At 33.8% G+C, this 19,123-nt stretch overlaps 1 protein-coding gene across 1 annotated transcript in view; it reads left to right on the plus strand.

Moving 5' to 3' along the window:
- Positions 1 to 19,123, plus strand: part of LOC140438833 (endoribonuclease Dcr-1-like) — a 115,228-nt gene that overhangs the window by 50,516 nt on the left and 45,589 nt on the right. The gene's annotated exons all lie outside the window — the stretch shown is intronic.

Consider the following 19,123-nt stretch of genomic DNA (forward strand, 5'->3'; position numbering starts at 1 on the left):
AGTACGAATGTTAGTTGGTAGACTTGCAAAATTTCAGTTTTTTGTACAGCATATCTGTATGTAGTATATTTTTCCCACTCTAACAAAATGTGATTTATGTCAGCAACAGGGTCCAATTCCAAACAAATGTGCTGGAAAGCGTCCACGATTTACTTTTAAATGTGATATAATCGATGACATATGCATATTAAAATCCCAAAAATTGATGTAAGGAATGTCAGTAGGTAACACTGGATAAATTTTAAAATCGAGCTTCCCATCATCCTTATATTAATTAATTATATCTGACAAGTTGCAAATATTTATACTCAATTCTAAGTTAAGTGTTTTTAACTGCAAAATCAGGTGCTCATTCCCAGGTACATCGCTGAATCACCTCTAACCCAAACTAATGTAACTCCTATACGATACTCTTGTAGTTGATATACATTGCTTGCCAAAATTCCCGTTCCCCACTAGTATCTTTTAAACGGTTATAGTTATAATAGTGAAATTTGGTGGGAGGAAATAAACGGACGTAGGCTTCTTAACTAGGTATAACAGGTAACGTAATGGACTTAGATGACGTTACAGAACCACGGTGACGGATTATTTTAAATGGAACCTCGTTTCCCATTATGTTGTAAGTGATATCTCGTTTGAAAGGCATTGGAAATACCTATTCAATCATACTAATTTTGTTTGAGATTGAGCTGATTTTGATGAATAAATTAAATAAATACTAAAATTATAGTTTCGCATTTAATTAGTACATGTTTAAGAATCAGTTCTTATATTAAGTGTTAAGAATGTGCTCTATCTATTTCATGACAGTAATGTATCCTATTGCTAATTTCTTGTCATACTCGTTCAAATGTTTCGGGGGACAGTGCTCTACATTCTTTAACAGTTCGTTGTTTCAAAATGTCAATACTGTTGGATGTGCTACCGTGAAACTTTAAATTTCAAGTACCCCCATAGAAAAAATATAAAGGTGTGAGGTACGGTGGGCGAGCTGACCATTCTATTAAACCTCGTCGTCCAATCCATCTACCACGATATCTCTCATCTAGATAACGTCTTACTGCACCATAATAATTTGCAGGAGCACCATCGTGTTCCAAGTTGTCGAATTCATTTCGATTATCTTCCAGAATCTCAACAATTAATAGCTCAATTTAACATCTACAGATACACTTTATCGGTTAAGTTATCATTGAGAAAAACGGGCCCAACTACGTGGTTTCCCAAAATACCTGCTCAAACATTTACTTTTTCTGGAAATTGAGTATATTTTTCACGAAAGATGTAGAATTCTAGTCTTCAGTCGGACCCATCGTCTGAAAGTTGCTACACAATTTTTAATTTGAATGGATGGAATTTGTTTTTAACCAACACTCGGTGTACTGTCCTTTGACTGATTCCACAGATAGACGCAACTTGGGCTGTAGAAGAAGTAGGGTTCACTACCATTCTGCAATAAGGCCATTTTTTTGTTATCACTAATTACTGGTCAACCAGATCGTGTGTCATCTTGAACACTACCTTCCAAAGAAGCTCCCTCGAATAAGTCCTCGATATAGAGCGATCGGGGTACCTCTCATTAAAAAGACGTTCCGCTACATGGAAATTGTTTCTACATTCACCAAATATTGAGACAACTGCTACTTTGTGGGCTACAGTACTTACCATGTAAACATTTAAACGTCTCCTTAAACAATAATTAAACTAAATATTCAAGGTATAAACACTTTTGCAAAAACCTAGAAAAGTAAAAACAACTAGAGAATTAAAACACGTTAACTTTTTGACAAATTACATGAGAAGGAAGTTTTTTTTTTATTGTATAATGGCTTTGGCATAGCCAATTAGCAAGACTATTTGTGGTAGTTACAATTTTTGAATTTATTACCTAAGCCTATTTATAATCTAAATTTACAGAGAGTAATATATTCGTATACACATTCAATTTTTGATATATTTACAATTTTTAATTTGAATACCTAAAACTACTTATAATTTAAATTTACAGGACGTTATGTATTCGTAGATACATTTTAATATCTGCTTATTATTTAAAAAATAATTGTATTCAAATTGACAGGCAATGGACAATTTAGCTCAATTAGTTTTTCATACATCATTTTGATACTTTATCTGTACTGTCCACACTCCAATATAAGGTGCTGTAGAGCTCCCACTTTACCACAGGAGCAATATGGGCTATCAGTGATAACTATGTTGTGTTTGTATGCAGAAGTGAGTGCGTGGCTTGATCTTATTCTGTTTATTGTTTTTATAAATAACCTATTTATCTCGTATTTAAACCATCTCTCATTGGGAATTAGTGGTTGGCAAGTTCTAAAGTTTATTTCAGTTGTACTTTGGTTGTATAAACGTTGCTATCTTTTTTTGCAATTGTTTTTACTGATATTATCTATGTCTGTTACTGGTAGAAGTATGTTGTTTACATTATGTTTGGTTAAAGCTGCAGATTTGGCTAATTTGTCGACTTCTTCATTTCCTAATATTCCAGAGTGTCATTTTACCCAACAAATAATAATCGAGCTACCTGCAGAAATAATATCATAATATAACCTCTTTATTTCTATCTCAATATGGTTTAGGTTTTTTTGGTTTTGATCGAAGTGAGTTTGTCCATAATGCTTCTAGAATCGGTCAGAATGATATAATTATTCATACCAATCGAGGCTATATATTTTAACGCAAGTAATAAAGCTGATAGTTCGGCAGTATATATTGAAGCTTCATTGAGCAATCGACATGATTCTTTGTAATCAGAATTCCAGTGATATATTGCACAACCCGTTTTATTTGAAATTTTAGAGCCGTCAGTAAAAATATATTGAAATGCAGGCCACTTATCTTTAATTATTTTGTTGATCATACTTCCTGGAAAGTTTGAATCCATATAATATGTTTCTATTACCTTGGAGAAAAGAGTCTTAGAAGATTGAGTATAAATTGGTGGTATTTTATTTTGATACAATTGTTCTTCAAATATTGTCAATTTCCTATAACTTTCAACGTATATGGGAGTTTGTTTGTTACGCCAATATTTGTGGTTTAAGTCTAATATATTCAAGTTACCAATATTTTTTAAATAGCTGAATTGTCCTGTTGACGCAGACCCATATAAATGACAACTATAGTCGAAAATTGGTCGAATCATTGAGCGATAGAATAGCAATGCAATATTCGGGTCAGCTCCCCAACTGGTTTTACAAAATGCTCTATGGATATTCATGAAGTTTTCCGATTTTTTTATAACAGAATGAATTTGATCCTTCCATAACAGTTTACGTTCCAAATATGTGCCTAGATACTTTATACAATTTTTGATTGGAAATTCTATTTTTCCTAATTTGAAGTTACCTTGAGGAGTTTGGCGTTTTTTGAAAAAAAAACAAATTTCAGTCTTTGTAGTTGATATTGATAAGCCTAGATAATGGTAATAATATTTTATTCAATCTAGTGTAGATTAGAGTTGACGCCTACAAATGTCTAGGGTAGTATGGGAGGTATTCAACACAACATCATCTGCAAACTGTAATATATTAGAGTGTGGAGGTACTATCTGTTCTAGATCTATATTATACAATGAAAAGAGAAGTGGACTTAAAATACTACCCTGTGGTATACCTATATTCGTTAGCCTTGGCGCTAAAAGTTTCTCATTTATTTTTAAGTAAAGTCCATCTATTCTTGTACAAGGATATAATGAAATCTGAAATTTTAACTGACATTCCAAGATATAACAATTTCTTATGTAGAATATATAAATTTATGTTATCAAATGCAGAGGTTACATCTATAAATGCTGCAGCTGTTGATTTTTGATTTGTGAAATTGACCTGAACAGAGAAAACTAGTGAAGTGAGAGCATCTTGTGTAGACCTGGATTTCCGAGTGCCATATTGAGATTTGGGAAGGATATCTTCGGATTCAAGCCAGTATTCAAGCCGATTTTTGATTAATCTCTCTAGAGTTTTTAGTATACAAGAACTCAAAGATATAGGTTTGTAAGACTCAACGTTGTTATCTGGCTTTCCTGGCTTCTTTATAGGCAATATAATATAGTCCTTCCATGTTTTGGGAACTAAATTTTCATTTTGCCATATATTGTTAAAAATTTGTAATAATAATGATTTGTATTCTGTGGGTAAAAAATATAACATAGAGTATGATATACAGTCCATCCCTGGAGACGAACTATTAGTTTGTTTGAGTCCATAATTTAATTACCACAATTCAAATGGTTTTTCTAGATTGGAGTATTCTCTGAAAGCGGTGACTGTAGCTTCGTTTATTTGATTTGGTACCCAAGGAGGTGAAATTTTAAAGTGGAAATCTTCTATCCATGCAGCTTCGTAGTTTATCGGAAGTTTATTGGACTGCTTTCGGTTTTTGTAGCGATGTACTTTCTTCCAGACGTCGCTGATTGGACTGTGGGAGTTAAGGCTTTCGCAGTAGTTTATCCAACTTTGTTTTTTTTCTAATTTTAAAAATTTTCTTTGCCAATTCATCCAATTTTTTATATTCAATTAAGTTATGAATATTGGGATTTGTTTTATAACGTCTATATGCATGCTGTTTTACGGTTATTTGCAGCTGTTTCGCAGTTATTATCCCACCATGGTTTCGGAATCTTTTCTGTAGGATATTTTTTATTTTTTGATACTTTTGGAATAGCAATGAATGCGCATCCGTTTATTTCATTAACTAATTCCTCATAAGTTTGAGGAAATTTTTCTGAAGAAAAGTTGGATGAATACAAATTCCAATTTGCTTTATTTAGATTCCATTTTTTTTGTGTATTGTTAACAGGTGGTGTTGCTCGTTTGGAATTTTCCAAAGCGATGGTTAAGGGTAGATGATCTGAACCATGTGGATCTTGAATAACAGACCTAGTTAATTTAGATATAATGTCCTGGGTGCAAATTGTTATGTCGATTGCTGATGGACTGGAACTTAGTGCAATAGTTGGAGAACCATCATTTAAGTATAATATATTACATTATTCTATCGCCTCTAATAAAACTTTACCGTGAGTATTATTATTTTCGCATCCCCATGCCATGTTGTGAGCATTGAAGTCCTCTCCAATGATGAATGGCGGAGGAATGTGTTGAAAAAAATGGATCCATTCTTCAACTGTTACTCTAATACGTGGTTCTTTGTATATGGATATTATATGTATAGGTTTATTGATACAAGAAAGTTTAACAGCCATGCATGTGTAAGTAAAATTATAATTATCTAATAAATTTATTTCTCCTGCAATTATTTTATCTTTAATTAAAATTGCTGTACCTCCATAGCCATCTGGGCGATCAGATCTAAAGCAATTATAACCAGAGAAGTTATAAAATTTTCCTGGTTTAAATCATGTTTCTGATAACATGGCCACATACAATTTTTTTTGAATAAGTAAGACTTCTAAATTTGGTTTATTAGAAACTGCTGAGCGGCAATTCCATTGTAAAAAAAGTTATAGGGCTAGTTATGTCTGAGAAGATGACGTTTGTCCAAGTAAGTCTTCTTGCGAGATCGATGCCGTACTTAAGTATTTATTGATTTTTATGTATAATCTCTATTTTTGATGTATCTAAATTTTCGGTGAGTTTTAATGAACTAATTATATTAAGAACCAATTCTAAAATTACTTATTATTTAAATCTGATGATACTCCTTGTGTCTGCAAATTTTTCGTATTTCTATTCTCTGTATATTTAGAGGTGTTATAAATACCTCCTTTTGGTCTAGGGATATTTATTGGGGAAATTATTTCTTTTCTAGCTGATTCCAAATGATTGGGAGAACTTGGACATTGTCGCTTTAAATTTGATTTTTCTGGACTACTGCTGGTATAGAACATTTGCGAAGAAAACTTTTTGCGAACGAATTAGTTTGATTTGATCATTAATATTAGAGTTGGTTGGCAAGGAAGAACTATTATGTCTGGCGGCGATATTGGCATATGAGATTTTAGGTATTTGTTTACAGGCATCAAAGAAATTTAGATTAAATGATGACATAGTATTCTTGATTTGTTTTTGCCTAGAGAACTCAGGGCATGCACTTAGGTGTGTCGTAAAATGACTACCTTGACAGCTGAAACAGGTAGGAGTATATATATATATATATATATATATATATATATATATATATATATATATATTTACTGTACAATATTTTGTGTTATAAAAATCATGACATTTATTGCAACTGGGACGGGCTTTGCATTGAGATCCAAGATGTCCAAAACGAAGGCAAGATAAACATAATAAAACTTTTTGAACATAAGGTTCAACTTCTTTAATTACTTTATTAATTATGACATATTTTGGAAGAGTTTGTGCTTTAAAATTTGCAATACATGATTTGGTTGGAACCTTGTCTATTACTGTTTTATCTTCGATATCTTTTTCTACCTTTCTATTTATTCTTCTAACCGAAACTACTTCAAACTTACAGTGCATATCGTATTGTTTAATTTTATTTTTAATGTATTTCTCAGAAAATTCAGTATCTATGTCTCTAATTATACCCTGTCTATGTAGTATAAACTTCGGAACGTAAACATCAAAATTGTTGTTTGTAAATAATGAGCAAGTTTTTTGATTGATTAAAAAGTTGGCTGATTGATAATCTTTAAATTTAATTCTGATTCTATTTTTTCCGATTGAATCAATACTAGTAATTTTGCTATCTAAATTCGAAAAATTTTGTAGTACCTATAATATCGCCGATTTTGATTGCATTTATCTTACCTTAAAAATCAGGAGTATGATTTTCTATATATACATGAAAAGGACCTGTATCGCTGCTCTGATATAGAAATTGTTCTCTTGAATTTTCTGTAGAATTACTAGAAGTTTTACTACTTACAATTTTTCTGTTGTTTTTGAAGTTACCGTCCCATGTGTTGTTTATATTGGATTTTATTTTTTCTATATTAACATCTTCCTCCATCCGTCTAATATCTGGATGTTTATCTGGAGGTCTTCCCTCCTAATCCATATTAAGTTTTTAATAATTTAACACTTTAACACTTTGTATCTATCTTACACTTATTAACACTTATCGTATTTAAACGGTAACCCCCAATGGGGGTAGAATAAATTCAAATACACTAAAGTTTTATATTTTTCTTAGTCACAAATTAACGAGATAACGTTAATGAGCTTCGAACGAGTAAAACTACTTCCTCGTACAAAGGCCACAACTAGAATGAAGAGAAACTTTGAAATGCCACTTTGATAGTTATTTGACGTTTTTTGAGAAGGAAGTTAGAATCTGTATTAATTAAACGCCAAACTATAATTTTAGTATTTATTTAATTCATTCATTAAAATCAGCTTAAACCCAAACAAAATTAGTAATACAGAATAGGTATGTTTGATACTTTTCAAACGATATATCACTTGCCATAAGGTCCCCTTAAACATTATTGGTCACAGTGGCTCTGCAACGCCATCTATGATTATTACTTCACCTGCTATAACTAGTTGAGAAGCCTACGTCCGTTTATTTTTTCCCTCCAAATTTCACTAATATAAGTATGTATAACCGTCCAAAAGATATAAGGGGCGAGGGGACTTTTGGCTACCACTGTATACTATATTTTATAGATAGCATAAGATTATTTTTATAACGCTTTAAAGTAGGCTTTTAATAGTCTACAAAACTAAAAAAGAGTCTATTACAATTACCACAGATGTAGTAGCATTAACCTCACACAAATCGAAAGCTTTTCCAAAGCCTATAGCCTCAAAGCATACCGTTTGTAAGGTTAAGCGTGGGTCGAAAGACCTGTTATCAGAACCATTTCTGGTTTAATAACTGTTTTAATTAAGTACTAATCAGTTTATCAAATAATACCAGATCCGACCTCAAAAATCCGACGTCTTGCTTCTTATTTACAATCCATCTCCCTCTGGTTCTAATCTTTTTATTGTATTCAGACACCATTACTAGTATTTATTGGCTAGTTACCCCCTGGCTTTGAAATGTGACTGTTAAAAAAGTTTCTTGTACACTGGACAGTCGTTTGTATACGTTCTGTGTTCGCTGTTACATATGCCGCAGTAAGGTGTATTTTGGCAATTTATTACATCGTGGTCTTCTTTACAACAGTTAAGACACTTGTCTACCCCTTTTCTTCCATCACATATCTTTCTCTACTTCTTCTTCTTCCTCTTTGTAAGTAATTCTGCTTGTTCATTGGCGGATTAATACCTCTATGGAAGGTTCTCACTCCATCTTTTGCGCGGTCGTCCTTTACTTCTTCTGCCGATTCGTGACTCATCTCTTGCTATTTTGACGACATGGGTCTTCTCCATTCTGCTTATGTGGTTATTCCCTTTTTTCTATTTTGTGTCCATTTATTTATACACTATACGTTACATTTTGTTCTAATGTCTTCACTTCTCTTTCGATCTCTCAGCGTATTTCCTGTAATTCCTCTCAGTACACTCATCTGTGCCGTTTCCAGTAGCCTTTGCGTTGTGCATGTATCGGGTCTTGTTTCTGAGGTATATGCCATTATTGGTCTTAAACTGGCTTTATAAATTCTTGACTTTATCTTCAGCAAAAGAATTTAATATGACAATTTTATCTCAGAAAACTAAAATAATAGTAGTCAGCAAAGAACCAACCAGATGTAAAATAGAAATTGATGGCATCAATATTGAACAAGTAATGGAAATAAAATACTTGGGAATTATACTGGACGCCAGATGCTAGTTGGACTATTCTTGGTTTCATCGGTCATGCTTCCCCACGTTAGTAGGGACCAAGACCAATTACTCGATCCTTCTACGGCGTCGAAGTCATTCCACAGCTGAGAAAGGGATGTTTCTTGTCTTGCAATTTGAATAAGTGAGATGCCAACATGAGAGCTATGGCAGAAACCTAACAATGACAGGTCGGTCCTGGGTTACGTTATTTAAAAAAAAATTTTTGAAATAAATTTGAAACAGTTCCACTTCCATCCAGCCAATTTTTATGGCCGAATATGTTATCCCAGCATATTCTTCGTCCTACTTTGCTAGCCATGCATTCCACGTATTCTTTCCTCTAAATACAATATGAGGTGGTAGTTATTCGCCCGCCGTGCTTGTACCTAGCAACACAATAATATTTTCTTTGCCAGGCCCCCTAGTTGCTCTATGAACTGCTGCTTCTTTTGGGCCAACAAATGTTATTCTGCACGGATCTAAACAAAAACTAGTTAAATCTATATTTTAGATTGCTGATGGAGAAACACTTGCTATGACTTTTTTTAGCGGAGTAAAGTAATCACTAATAATTAATCGATCTACACTCCTTTTTCTCGCTGCTTTCACTATTTGGGGCTTTTTCTGATTGAGATTCACTGCTCTTTTAAATCGCATGAAATAATCATCACCTGATAGACCATCCTTGAATACAGTTTCGATCTTATTCTTGTTTACATAACGACCTTCTAAGAACACTTCTTTCTTAGAGAAGCCAAACCCCCATTTTTCCATTTGCATGACGTTTTCTTCTTCGTAAGGTATAAAAGTGGGTCTACCCATGGTTGAGATGTTGATACCTTTTTGACCTTTAAAATGTTTAAATAAGGTTGTTTTAAGAATCTTATAGACTATTATTGCTCTGTATACAGTCATTTCTTGATTCTTTACAGTTTCAACGGTTGATTTTAGTCTCTTTGGAGGATTGGGGCAACGACTTTTTGCGCACGTTTGTAAGCAGCATGTCTAAAATAAATAAGATACGAACTGGGGCAAGTGGATCCTAACATAGGTTACACTTGCCCCGTGCACCATTTTGTTGGGGGCAAGTGTAACCCGTGCATTCAGTAAAGGACTACTCTCTATTAGGTACTGTAATGTATCAAAATGACGATAAATATATTTGTCCGAAAAAAAAAACCGTCAGCCATAACAAATTCATTGAATCTTCTTACAAGTCTGCCGCTCTTTTTACTAACTTGTCGTTGGTCTGTTTATCTGCAAAATATAATCCCTCACACGAAGCTCAAAAAATAATTCTTGAATTAAATTTATTTCCCAATAAACAGTACGATTTAGTCGAAGGTGTCACGTGTCCAGACCCCTTACGAAGGGTGACTGTATTATTTCTTTCTTTTTATTTTTGCTTATTCTTCGCCTATTTTGAGTGTATTTTCTTATTTAATTATGGTCCCAAGTATAATCCCAAGTATGATCCCAAATATAATCCCAAGTATGATTCGAAATATGGTTCCATGTATGACCCGAAATATAGTCAGAAGTATGATCCGAAATATAATTTCAATGTCGATCCGAGTATAATCTCAAGTCTAATTTTTAGGTCTATAATAAATAATTATCAGTCTAATGTTGTTTATATTAGTCCAATGTTGATCCAAGTATGGTCCACCGTTAATCCAAGAACGGTCTTATATATTCCAGTTTGGGTTTTCGGTGTAAGCCAAATGATGACTGTATGTTGCATTTAGTCCCAATGCAATCGAGTTTTCCCCTGCTGAACATTGAACCACATGTGTCTTCAGGAATTGGCTATACAGGAAGCCGACGTCCTGTTAAGCTTTTTTCTAGATCAAATATTGTGAGTACTGTTTATTTTCTAGATATTTTAAGCCAGTCCAAGTGGTGGCAGTTCTAAGTTGTTACTCAAAATTTTTTATCAGACATTTTTAATTTCCTTATTATACTTATGTGTTGATAATTATATCATAATTTTTTATTACGTATTTACCTTTAATTTATAATTTTAAGACAGTCGCTAATATTAAACATACGTTTAAATCACAATGAATTAACGAATCACTAATTTTATTTTTCATTCTCTTTTGCATATTTATTTTAATATGTTTTGGTTCATTTGAACAGTTAATCCATTGCATTGACACTACATTTAGTTCTCATGTTTTATGATATATTTAAATATTTCATCTGAATATTTGATTCTTAATTATATTATACGGTTATGATACTTGATGTAATTGATATGGTAATTGACAATTTAATTTGCTATGATAATTATTATCCACTTCATTTGTTATAAAAAATTTTTCCGTTATATTCGGATTCCTTTATTTAATATATATGATATGTGCTTATTCTGCGATATGTGTGATATTCTCTAATAGCACGCGTACGTCCATAGTACGTCACTCACGGACTTTAGGGACGTCCCTCGTCCCTCGAACGTCCGCTTTGGTCCCAAGGACGTCCTTTTAATGTCCTGTATTGACCCGAATATCGCTGTGCCGAACGTCCTATGGACGTCCATTTAACGTCCCGAGCGGACGTATAGGGACGTTAAATGGACCTTAATCGAACGTCCATAATACGTCCGGTGGACTTACTTGACGGACTTTTGTGATTTCTCTTGGACGTTTATTTTAGCACTGAGGATATAAATTAGACGTCAACGTCATTGTATAAAGTACTAAAAGTGGCTTCATCCTGTGCATATTAAGAATGTATTTTGGGAAACAAAACGTAAACGTTTAAAGGAACTTACATTTATTATTACATTTATTTATATTTATTTATTAGATATTAATAAACGGGACAAATCCACTGTCAAAATTATACAAAAATGCAACATTATAGAAATATAAAATAATTTTGAGTAATAAAACATAAATGTTTAAAGAAACTTACATTTATTATTACATATATTTATATTTATTTATTAATAACAAATGGAACAAATTCACTGTCAAAATTATACAAAAATGCAACATTATAAAAATATACACAAAATTACAGATAAAAACAAAATTACAGATAAAAATAAAATATACATGAATAAAATAAATAAGTTTATAACCAAAGAATAGATGGAGTGAGAAGGAGAGGCAGACCCAGAGCACGATTTAAGGATCAGGTGGAGGAAGACTTGAGAATGTTGGGAGTACGAAACTGAAAAGCCAAGGCGAAGAATAGGAGAGAATGGAGACTTATCCTTGAGCAGGCCAAGACCCACCATAGCCAATGATGATGATGAAAATAAATAAGTACACATTTATAAAAAGTATCATTTTGCATTTTAGTGCTTCAAATAATACCTTAAGCTATTGATACAGAAGTTTCAGACCATACCTATATTTGAACCATAATTAGTTCTGCGGTAAGGAACATGGAAATGTGAATTCTGATGCCGTGAATGGGGAGGAATATGAAAACAAACTAGCTGAAGCAATTCAGAAGATTGGTTATTTTATAAACAAGCTTTAAAATAAAGATTGAAAGGTAACTCTTCTGGTAAGAGAATCGAGATTCAAGAAATTAATCATACCAGAATAAGAATATTGTCTACACAATTTACAAGAACAGTAGATGCTTGTAGATAAATCAGTATAAATCTAATCGACATAAAAAATGTTTTTTAATGCAATTATAACATAATCAGTGTAAATTAGTATGAGTTGAACGACCAGACAGGAAACCATGCTGACCAGTACGAAACTGATTCTTCAGATTTACTGTCAAAAAATCAATCAGTAAAGTCTCGAAAATTTTAGGATTAACAGCAGAAAGAATTATAATGAAACGATAATTAAAAATCAGTGATTTACGGTTAAACCATTAAATAAATTTTGATGGAAAGTGGCACTCAGTCAGACATTTATTAAAAATAAGCCATAGAGGCCTACATAAAAAAAATGCACAATTTCTTAAAAATAAGTTAGGATATTCCGTCTGGGCCAAGACCTTTATTGCTATTAAGACACTGTAAGCATGTTAGAATGTGTAGTATCCTTGTACGACAATTACGGTAAATAGTTTTATTTTACTAAAATACCCGCTAAAAGGGTGAACACAAATGTTTATATTTTTACAGCAATTTTACAAGTGTCCTTTTTTTAGGTTGACAGCTGACGGTTGCCAGACAGCCGTCAGCTAACACCCTAAGGTCGGGTTCACACTGTCTAAGCTTACGACACTACAATACCTCCCCTCACAAATTCAAGCGCTGGGGTGGTTTAATATTACGCTTTGGTCGTTCACTTATATTAACCTGACCCTTTTCAGTTGTAACTTCAGATGCAGTCTGAGGATAAGGCTGATCAGCTAAACTTTCATTGATTTTAATTTCTTCCTGTCCCAGAGTCTCATTCGTTTGAGAATAGGGCTCGTTTATTGACTCGTTTAATAACAATTTTGGTTGGACATTCAAATGTATAGCACTAGGCCCCTGTTCGCCACTTGACCACTTATTTTCAAGACCTTCCCTATAAACTTTTTCAACCTGATCCTCCACTACATCCGATTGATTCCGCCGAATTTGATTCAAATGCCTCTTCCAAATCAAATTCTCATGAATCAGTTTACACAAATAAATCCTATCATTTAAAACTTCATCTATTACACTCTCTACCCATATTTTTCTATTTGGATTTCGATAGTCCCTGCACAAAACTCTATCCCCTCTACAAAACTATCTTCTCTTTTTCCTTTATAATTTAAAATTTGATTTTCAGCTTTTTCTTTTGATAAAACCCCTTTTAGAGACAATAAATCTAAACGTGTACGTACCTTAGTTTTAAACATCATACTGCTAGGTGACATACCAGTAGTAGCATGTATCGAATTTCTATATGAAAATAAATAACTGTAAATCAAAGTTTCCAGTTGCACATTTTTATTTTTTTCATCTGAAAGAGCTTTTTTTAATCCTAATTTAACCGATTTAACACAGTTTTCTGCAAACCCGTTAGTTGAGGGATGAGAGGGTGGAGATGTTACAAACTTAACTCCGTTATTACTCAAAAAATCAATAAAGTTTTCGGATGTAAATTGGGTCCCATTATCCGTTTCTACTATACGCGGTATACCAAAACGTGAAAAACATTCCCTAAATCTACTAATAGTATTTTCTGAATCAGGTGTGTTCATCACGAATACCTCTGGCCATTTAGTGTATGTGTTCACAATAATTAAAATTGTCTTTGTCCTAATGGGCCCTAGAAAATCAGCATGTATTTTTTCATAAATGTAGTGAGACTCCAGTGACTTCATCAGCTTAGCCTTAGGCGAATCTTTCCGCAATTGGCAACAAACTTTACAGTTATTGACCTGCTGCTCAATCTCGTTATCTAGCGATGGCCACCAGAAATAGGAACGGGCGCTGGACTTCATCTTCGTCATACCTTCATGATTACTGTGTAATTCTTTAAGTAACTGCCCTCTCAGTGCAACAGGAATTACCGCGCGATACCCCCACATTATAATTCCTTGCTCAATAAAAAGCTCCTGCCTCCTAGCTATAAATGGTTTCAATAGTTCATTTTCTGTATGCTTCGGAAATCCATATCTAATAAAATTGAACACTTTGCCCAAAATTGGATCTTTTCTTGATTCTGATCTAAGTTTTATTGAATCTATAGGTATTAAACTCTCAACCATGTTTAAATAATCATATTCAGGCTCATCATTTTCATAATCATTCTGTAAAGACAATCGTGACAACGCATCTGCTCTTGAGTTATCCACTCCTCTGATAAACCTAAAAATGTAATCAAAACCAGCTAGAAATAAAGACCATCTTTGAATTCGACCCGCCGCCATTTTCGGTAGGCTTTTATATTCACCAAAGATCGATTTCAATGGTTTGTGATCACTTAATATTTCGAACTTCCGTCCCGCCAAATATTGGTACAATTTAGATACCGACCAGTAGACAGCCAGAGCCTCCTTCATAATTTGAGAATAATTTCGCTCTGCTTTGTTTAATACCCTCGAGATATAGCATATAGGCCTCTCACTCCCATCTGGTAAAACATGAGACAGAACTCCTCCGATTCCATAATCACTCGCATCACACGCTAAACGAATTGGTTTATCTGGGTCATAATGTACTAAAATCTTTTGTGAAGCTAACTCAGTCTTTGCATATTGAAAAGCATTTTCACATTGTTTTGTCCATTTAAATTTTTTCATTTTCCCTACTAACTCATATAAGGGTTTTAATTTCCCTTGTAAATTTTCACAAAAACGAGAATAATAATTTATCATTCCCGCGAAAGCCCTAACCTCTGTAATATTTTTGGGTCTAGGAGCACTTATGATTGCCCTTACCTTTTCTTCGTCTTTTTCCAACACATTTTGTGATATTTTGTGTCCCAAATAATAAATGTTTTCTTTGAAAAATTCGCATTTTTTTTTCGTTTAATCTAAACCCTGCTCTTTCTAGTCGCTTTAACACCTCCTCCAAGTTTTCTAAATGCTCTCTATCGACTTTCCCTGTTACTACTACATCGTCCCGAAAATTTACTGTACCCCGACACCCCTGCAAAACCTTTTCAATTACATTTTGAAAAATAGAACAGGCTGGCTTCGTGCCATAAGGTAACCGCTTTATTCTATATATACCTAGAGGTGTGCTCGAAGATAATAACTCACTAGTTGTATCATCTAGTACTAACTGGTTATAAGCATTGAGAAAATCGAGTTTTGAATATTTTTGTCCTCCTTGTAACGCGGCGAAAATGTCCTCAATACGGGGCAATGGATGCTTGAAATCTTTTAAATATTTATTTACTGTGATTTTATAGTTAGCGCAAACACGAATATCTTTGCCATTAGGTTTCATAACTGGTACTAATGGTGTTCCCCACAGAGAATTATCTGCCCGTTCAATAGCACCCTCTGACTCTAACCGCTTTAGTTCCACCTCCACCTTTTCCCGAAAAGCAAATGGTAAGGGATGAGGTTTGTGGAAAACTGGTTTTACATTTTCATCTATTTCTAAAGTAACTTTTTCCCCATTGTACCTACCCAACTCCCTTTTAAACAGCTTTGAATATTTTGACAATATTTTATCCAATTCATTTATTTTTATTTTGAATAGCTAGGTCATTAATTGTTATTTTGGAATTTTTTAAAGACATGTTAAATTTACTAATTATATCGCGACCTAACAACATTTTAGTAGCTTTCTTGACTATTGTAAAATTACAAATTTTTGAAACATTCTGTATAGAAATTTTTACAGTAATTTTCCCTTCTGGATTCACAATTTCTCCAGAGTAGGTTTTTAATTTAATACCTGTTTTATTCAAAGGAATGCAGGAATGCAAGAAATACCTGCTCCAGTATCCAATTCCATCTGTGTGGACACCTTATCATCTACTACAACTGGAATATACAGTGGCTTTATAAAATTAACTTGTTGAATGTCTGTTAAGTTGTACAATGAAAGTATATTCTCATTTTCTTCCTCTTCCACCAAATGATTCTGCTCTAATTTGCATGCTGCCATAATATGACCCTTTTTGCCACATTTTTTACAAATAAATGTTCGGTACTTACATTTACTAAAATTATGCTTGGTTTTGTTACAGAAATTACACCTTAAGTCTTCTGGATCACTATGTCTCTCCACTATTTTCTCACCATTTCTGGAAATATTACTACTAGAAGTACTACTTGCTTTTTGTCTAACTTCTTGTAGCTTATTCACTTCAGCATTATTTCTGGACTGTTCTCTCAAGGCTGCTTCTTTGTTCAAAGCTATCTCTAACAGTTCTTGAAAACTTTTGGACGGACTCTCCTCACACAAACGGTCCAATATATGACCTGGCCTCATGCCTGTTACAAATTTATCTTGGACTCTATACATCAGTTTGTCCATAAAATCACATTGTGTAGCTGCATTTTTCACCCTTAAATACCAATCATTAATAGACTCTTGGCCCTGTCTTAATGAATCGAAAACAATCCTTCTGCGATAGACAGACACTCTTGGTTTAAAATGTAGTCTTAATAACTGTATTAAAGTATCAAAGTCTTTACCATTCGGCTTCTCAGGGCTACATAGGTCTCTCAAAATCTTGTATACCTCTTCACTTAACAAGGTAAGTAAAACAGCAACCTTTCGTGTACCCTCTATTATATTTGCCATAAAAAATTGGTCTAGCCGTTCTTCAAATACTTCAAAATCATCACCTTGCTTGAAAACTGCTAATGCCGAAATGTTCCCAGTATTAACCACTGTAACAGTCGGTTGGATTGGCAAAACCACGTTTTCTGAATTACCCTGGTTCAAGGACATGACTTGCAAATTCCAAATTCAACTTTCCGTAAAAAAATACAATATTTTGTGCTTCACCCAAACTTCCACAACTTTTCTCGTCGCCAAATAATTGTAGTATCCTTGTAATAATACGACAATTACGGTAAATAGTTTTATTTTACTAAAATACCCGCTAAAAGGGTGAACACAAATGTTTATATTTTTACAGCAATTTTACAAGTGTCCAGTGTCCTTTTTTTAGGTTGACAGCTGACGGTTGCCAGACAGCCGTCAGCTAACACCCTAAGGTCGGGTTCACACTGTCTAAGCTTACGACACTACAGAATGTCACAAATTTTAATAGTTAAAGAGTGAATATGGCTGTGACTGATATAGGGTATTTGACTACATTTGTCTAGACAGGAAAAAGAAGGATTGTGGATACTGCTAAAGAATTTGGCAAAATTGTTGAAAATGACTTCGGTTCACTAAAAACAGAATCATTTAACTTCCCTTATCCCTTCCCATTCTGATTTTCTATACAATTGTATGGTCAGCAATTAAAAGCAGACAAGTCAATTTCTGAGTTTTAAAGTTGAAATCATAAGTATGAAAAGGATCAATACTTATGTATAAGGAAGTTTGATATTTTTATTTAAGCAGCCCTCTCTTTAGATCTTTTCAGATATTTCATTATCAAGTTTCAATTTCCTTTTGCATGGCAGCGCTGGTTTTGTAGTTTTTTCAAGCAGCATCTGAAAACAAAATTAATGTACATTTATAAATTTAACAAACTAATTTCAGAGTTAGTTCATTATGTTTTGCTTATTGTGAATAAATCATCATTCAAAAGCGTAAAATTAAACACATGAATTTCAAGTGCTGTAGTTTTAATGACCCAACCATTGGTATTTATTTCTAATGACCAAATGAGCAGTAATTACACTTAAGAAACAAAAATAAGAGTATATACTTAAATCTTCCCGTGTGCATTTCTACTTCTTCTTCTATAGTGCTGTTTCTGAGTGCTTGTTGGATGATGTTTGGCAACTCTAGGAGTCTTCTATTTCTCGTGGGTTGTCTATCACTGGAATTATGTTAATTCCGGTGCTCACGAGTCTTTTGAAGTTATTCCTCTTTGTTTTCTTTTTAACTCTTTTGATTGTACTTTCTTCTTCCCACGTTCCTAGTTCTAATAGGACGGGGTTGTGGTCCGTTGTGCCTTCGTTTAATGTTTGTATTTCTGTTTGTAGTCCTAGGTTTCTTGCTACTACAATGTCTATGTATGTAGGAAGTCCGTTTCCTGGGTAATGCGTTGGGTCTGTGGGGCCCATTGCCATAACGTCGTCGTTATTTTCTATGTATGGGTTTAGTAGTCTTCCATTTCTGTTCGTAGCTCTGTCATTCCAGTTTAGGGATTTTGCATTTAGGTCTCCTATTATGATTGAGTGTTCGTCGTTTACGAACGTATTTAAGCCGTCTTCGATTAGTAGATCTTGTGGTCTTAAGTAGGCGGAGGTAAATTATGACTTCTCCTTGCCTCATTTGTACTCTTATTGTTGTTGTTTGCATAGTATTTAGTTGTGGTGTTAGAATTCTGATATGACCTATGCCTTTTTTCACTAGTATTGCTGTACCACCTGATCTTGCTGTGGTGTCGTTCCTGTAAATGTCGTAGCCTGGAAACTTGATGTTGATGTTGTTCGTGAGCTTTGATTCCTGTATAGCCACGACGTCCATTTCATATCTATTGACCAGTTCGTCCAGTATATTCTGGTTGGTCTTTAGGCCTTAGCCTAGTTCAGTGCTAGCTTTATATCTGCGATCACATCTTGGACTATCCTAGTAACTAGCTCTTTCACAGAACTTACTAGGCCATCTTGCTGTTGTTTAGAAATGATAATTGTATTCTCATTGCTTTATGCTTTAGCTGCCTGCGCGTAGGAAGGCCCGCTGGGTGTGGTTTGCGGCCTTCTTTGTGTTGGTTGTTGTCTTTTTTTGGGGTTGTTGTTGGCGACCCCAAGTTGGACATCTTAGGCATCCTCTAAAATTTGACGGGTGCTGTCCCTGACAGCTTTTGCCTTCCGCTCTTTTGGCATTTGGC

The sequence above is a fragment of the Diabrotica undecimpunctata genome, chromosome 4 (assembly GCF_040954645.1).
Source record: "Diabrotica undecimpunctata isolate CICGRU chromosome 4, icDiaUnde3, whole genome shotgun sequence".
Classification (NCBI taxonomy): domain Eukaryota; kingdom Metazoa; phylum Arthropoda; class Insecta; order Coleoptera; family Chrysomelidae; genus Diabrotica; species Diabrotica undecimpunctata.